Source organism: Hoplias malabaricus, unplaced genomic scaffold, assembly GCF_029633855.1.
Source record: "Hoplias malabaricus isolate fHopMal1 unplaced genomic scaffold, fHopMal1.hap1 scaffold_25, whole genome shotgun sequence".
Classification (NCBI taxonomy): Eukaryota; Metazoa; Chordata; class Actinopteri; order Characiformes; family Erythrinidae; genus Hoplias; species Hoplias malabaricus.
In genome coordinates this window covers 301,658-307,279 of record NW_027101111.1, presented here as the reverse complement: position 1 = coordinate 307,279, position 5,622 = coordinate 301,658, and the positions used below count along the sequence as shown (strand labels likewise).

The 5,622-nt window shown below is 59.9% G+C and overlaps 1 non-coding gene and 1 pseudogene across 1 annotated transcript; both read right to left on the bottom strand.

Moving 5' to 3' along the window:
- LOC136684638 (28S ribosomal RNA) overlaps positions 1-1,549 on the bottom strand; it is a 4,392-nt pseudogene extending 2,843 nt beyond the window's left edge.
- A 272-nt stretch (positions 1,550-1,821) lies between these two features.
- Positions 1,822-1,975, bottom strand: LOC136684630 (5.8S ribosomal RNA). The gene has a single exon (XR_010799749.1). It is a non-coding gene; the product is annotated as a 5.8S ribosomal RNA (ribosomal RNA).
- Positions 1,976-5,622: the final 3,647 nt, after the last annotated feature.

Sequence of the window (5,622 nt, the reverse complement as noted above, 5' to 3'; positions counted from 1 at the left end):
CGCGCGTTCGGTTCATCCCGCAGCACCAGTTCTGCTTACCAAAAGTGGCCCACTTGGCACCATCATTCGATGCCCGGCTCCAAGCCTGCGAGCCGGGCCTCTTACCCATTTAAAGTTTGAGGGTAGGACGAGGCCATTTCGGCCCCGCAGCCTATGATCATTGCTTTACCGGATAAAACTGAGTCTGGTGCCAGCTATCCTGAGGGAAACTTCGGAGGGAACCAGCTACTAGATGGTTCGTTAAGTCTTTCGCCCCTATACCCAGGTCGGACGACCGAATTGAACGTCAGGACCGCTACGGGCCTCCACGCAGGGTTTCCCCTGGCTTCGCCCTGCCCAGGCATAGATCACCATCTTTCGGGTACCACCGCGTATGCTCTTGCTCCACTCTCCACTCGGTGGAGAGCAGGCCGGTGGTGCGCTGTCAACCCAAACATTGACGGGGTGCATCAGATCCCACCTCAGCCGACGCGCGCCGGCCTTCACCTTCGTTGCGCCTCCGGGGTTCAAGCCCCTTTGACTCGCATACGCGTTAGACTCCTTGGTCCGTGTTTCAAGACGGGTCGGTCGGGGTCCGAACTTAGCCGCTGACCTTAGGCGTTTTGGCTGTGGGCCTGGATCACCCCCCGTATTGCCGTAGCGGGCCTAGCCCGGGGCTGAGGACAGCCCAACCGGCCCGCTTTCGTCCGAACGATCAGGGGGGGGCCCCATCCCCATCCCGAAGGAGGGGAAAACGCGGAAAGGACATTACTCCGCGGCCCCGGCGTTATCGGCGAAGTCGGAGCGAGGGGCTGTAGCGGAACGCCCGTGTCCGGGGGCCACGTGGGGCTCCCTTCTCCGGACGGACCTACCTTCACCCTCGGGCCCTTCCAAGCCTAACCGGAGCCGGTCGCGACTCACCCACCACGCGGGGGGAAGTACACCTGACGGGCCGAGCCTTCGTACGCCCGAGAGGCCCGAAGTCGAGAGGCGAAGCTCAGGGCCGAGCAGGGAGTGGGGTAGCCCCCACTCTCGCCCGGATGAACTCGCCTCCGAGCCACGGAACCACACGAGCGCGGGCCGTCCGCCCGGCTGAATCCCCCGGGGGGGTCTTCTCGGTCCCCCGACCGTTTACCTCTCAACGGTTTCACGCTCTCTTGAACTCTCTCTTCAAAGTACTGCTTTCAACTTTCCCTCACGGTACTTTGTTCGCTATCGGTCTCGTGCCGGTATTTAGCCTTAGATGGAGTTTACCACCCACTTTGAGCTGCATTCACAAGCAACTCGACTCCGGGAAGCCCGATCTACCCGGCGGGATGCGGGACAATACCGGGCCTTCACCATCTGCGGAAGACACTTCCTTGCAAAACTTGGTCCCGCGTCCGCACCGAGACCAAACGGACTTCCGTACGCTACATTTCCCGGCCCACCCCGGTCAGGGGAAAGTGGGATTCAGCGCTGGGCTCTTCCCTCTTCGCTCGCCGCTACTAGGGGAATCCTTGTTAGTTTCTTTTCCTCCGCTTACTGATATGCTTAAGTTCAGCGGGTTGTCTCGTCTGATCTGAGGTCGCACTACGAGACTGTTTTGCGGGGCGCGGGGGGCGCGAACCCCCCGGCCGCTCGCCGTATTACGGTACCCACTCTCCGACGGCGGCGGAGAGCCCAGCGGGGAGAGACTATGACGGATTGGACCCGGACCTAATGGCTCTCCCTACGTCCGGAGCTCTCGCCACACGTCGGGTTTAAGGCCCGAGTCTGGGTTTAGGGAGACGAAGGGCCGTCCGAGGTGGAGGCCCTGCGAACTCCCAGCCGCGGTCTAGGAAGACCGATCGATGGGTAAACCGACCCTCAGACAGGCGTGGCCGCGGGATGGACCCCCGCGGCCGCCATGTGCGTTCGAAATATCGATGATCTGTGTTCTGCAATTCACATTATTTAACGCAGGTTACCGCGTTCTTCATCGATGCACGAGCCAAGTGATCCACCGCTAAGAGTTGTATGAGGTTTGTGCCCGGCCCGTTACAGGCCGGGCGAAGGAAGCCATTCGAACACGAGACAACGTTTGACAATATTTCAAGCCGGGTGCCTTCCCCCCCGTGGAGGGGGGAAGGTCATTGAACCTGGGCGTCACCACCGGACCGAGGAGTTACGGCCCGGGGGACGATCGCCCGAGTAGGTGCCCGAGACTTACGTGGTTTAGGAGACCGGGTCTAGGCCCCACCGTTCCCGGCGAGGCCCAGGGTTTGGTTCGCTGCGTTACGGGTCCCGGTCTAAGGCATTCAGGCGTGCGCTCAAAGCCAAGCTCTCCACCCCGGAGGGTATGAGCGAGGCCCGGTGGTACGCTCCCAAGTCCCCCGCTTAGGGGAAGGCGCTGGGTAGATCCCACCTAGTCAGGACCGGCGGGCACCGGCCGTCTCCTTCGGGTGTTTAAACGCATCCGGGGTTCGTGAGGCCCCTTCAACTCGCGCACCGGCCTTAGACTATTATACGGTCCGTCTCTGCGAAGCCAACATCGGGGTATTTGCATGCGCTCTTAAGCTCCGCTCCAACCCCGTGAGGGGAAAGAGTTTCGCCCGGCGGTACGCTCCCGTCCACCACCACCCCCTGTGCCGGGGGGATGGGTTCAGGGAGATCCCACCGAGGCCGGCGAGCACCGGCCAACGCCCTGGGGGTGAGTAAGCCCCTTTGACTCGCGCACGCACAATCAAGCCTTCAACGATCAATGGTTGGTTTAACGACCCGGCGGGCGGCTCCGGCGCCACTCTCCCCCCCGCGAACGAGGGGGGCGGACCGGGGTACCTATGCACCTAAGGCGGTCCTCGCATAACCCCGAGTTCCGAAGCCGGCTCGCTACGTCCACCCACCCGGAGGGGGAGAGACTCACGTCGGCCGACGACGAAAGGTACGAGGCTTCTGCGGTCCATACCTTGAAGGTACCCGCCGGGGGAGGTTTGGCCTCTCGAGTCCGACTCGACAACCGGCCGTGGCCAGGTCACCGTTAATGATCCTTCCGCAGGTTCCCCTACGGAAACCTTGTTACGACTTTTACTCCCTCTAGATGCCCAGGTTCGATCGACTTCCCACCTCAACGAGGCAACCCCCCGGTAAAGGGGCACCTCGGAGATGGTCCGAGGACCTCACCAGGCCATCCAATCGGTAGTAGCGACGGGCGGTGTGTACAAAGGGCAGGGACTTAATCGACGCGGGCTGGTGACCCGCGACTACTTGGAATTCCTCGTTCAAGGGGAAAAGTTACAATCCCCTATCCCCAGCGGGGAAGGCGTTCATAGGATTGCCCAGGCCTTTCGGCATAGGATGGATGCACATGCTGAACCAGCCAGTGTAACTCACGTGCGGCCCCGGGCGTCTAAGGGCATCACAGACCTGTTATGGCCCCGAATCTCATACGGCTTTGCCTTGCCCCGGATCGCTCTAAGAAGTTCGGCCACCGACCGACGAACCCCTCGGGCCGCAAGCCCCCACAGGGACCCAAGGGAGGGCCGTGTAACTTTTTAAGGCACAGGGTCTCGTCCGTTATCGGAGTTAACCAGACGAATCGCTCCACGAACTCCCAACGGCCATGCACCACCACCCACAGAATCAAGAAAGAGCCATCAATCTGTCAATCCTTACCGTGTCCGGGCCGGGTGAGATTCCCCGTGTTGAGTCAAATTAAGCCGCAAGCTCCACTCCTGGTGGTGCCCTTCCGTCAATTCCTTTAAGTTTCAGCTTTGCAACCGTACTCCCCCCAGAGCCCAAAGACTCGTGGTTTCCCTCACGCTGCCCGGCGGGTCATGGTCGCTAGCCTCACGCCGCCGGATCGCGGGTCGGCATAGTTTACGGTCGGAACTACGACGGTATCTGATCGTCTTCGCTCCCCCGACTTTCGTTCTTGATTAATGAAAACATTCTTGGCAAATGCTTTCGCTTTCGTTCGTCCCACACCGGTCAACGAATTTCACCTCTATCGGTGTGGTACGGATGCCCCCGGCCGTCCCTCTTAATCATTGCCCTCGGTCCTTAAAACCCACGAAATAGGACCGTGGAAGCCCCGGAGCCCCACTCCGGAACGACCAGCCGTCCCGAAGGAGAGACCCCGAAGCCCCGCGGAAGGGCCCTATTCCATTATTCCTAGCTCAGTCAGACATGGCACGTGTCGGCCTGCTTTGAGCACTCTGCTTTATTCAAAGTAAACGCTCCGGACCCTCCAACCCACCGTGCACCGCAGTGAAGTACCCAGCTAAGGGCTTCTCCGCGGCCGGCGAGCAGAGGACACCGGCGGGTAGGGACCAGGTCCCAACATCCACCCAGAGACAGGGGGTCACCCCCGAAGGAGCTCCCCACGCCATCCCGGACAGTACAGGGGATCCGAGACCTGTCCCCACATCCAACTACGAGCTTTTTAACTGCAGCAACTTTAGCATACGCTATTGGAGCTGGAATTACCGCGGCTGCTGGCACCAGACTTGCCCTCCAATGGGTCATCACTCACGGACATAGATTGAGTTCATTTCGATTACGCTCCACAGGATCATAGGACCCGCATCGATATTTTTCGTCACTACCTCCCCGTGTCGGGAATGGGTAATTTGCGCGCCTGCTGCCTTCCTTGGAAGTGGTAGCCGTTTCTCAGGCTCCCTCTCCGGAATCGAACCCAGATTCCCCGTTACCCGTGGTCACCACGGTAGGCACGTAGCCTACCGTCGAAAGTTGATAGGGCAGACACTCGAATGATACGTCGCCGCCCCGGAGGGCTTAACGATCGGCCAGAGGTTATCTAGAGTCACCAAAGCGACCCGACCGGAGCCGGGAGGGTTTTTCGGTTCTGATAAATGCACGTATCCGGGGGACAGGGGCCGGGAGAGCATTTCACGCCGACCCCCAGAACCCTTCCAACGCTTCGTTTGCATGTATTAGCTCTGGAATTACCACAGTTATACCAAGTAACGTGTGGAGCGATCAAAGGAACCATAACTGATTTAATGAGCCATTCGCAGTTTCACTGTACCAAAACCCGTGTGTACTTAGACTTGCATGGCTTAATCTTTGAGACAAGCATATAATACTGGCAGGATCAACCAGACCGACCCCCCTTGGATCTCAAACCCCGGACGGGGAAAGAGAGGGGGCGCATGGAGCCCGTGAGAGTGATCTCAGGGGACACCAGCGAAGAGGATCGAACGCGACCCCGCTGTGGGGGTCTGCAATCGACTTGGCAACTTGGAAAACGTATGATTCTCGCCCGGACGGTGCAGGCTAGGGGCCGGGTCCTTCCCTCAAACGGATCCCGACCCTAAGGCACCACCGACGCGGACGTTGAACGGACCTACTGTTGGATCGACCGGCCGACTAAGTCCCCCTCGGAACCGTTCTGGACAAGCGGACATGCCTCTTACGGGCATCCACGAGCCATGGAGGCTGGGAGCACAAGGTGGGGAGGATCGCTCTAAGCACTGTATTTAGGCTTAGAAGCCTGCCCCTGGTGCTCCGCGTATACCGAGCTCGAACGGCCGTGAAGGACAGCCGTTAAGGGAAGAGAATGGAAGAGAATCCTGGCCCCCTCAAAGCGCGAGGAAGTCGGCATAGGTTTTTACGGTACGCCACCACCGGAGCCGTCTGATGTTCAGAAGACGAAGGGTTTTG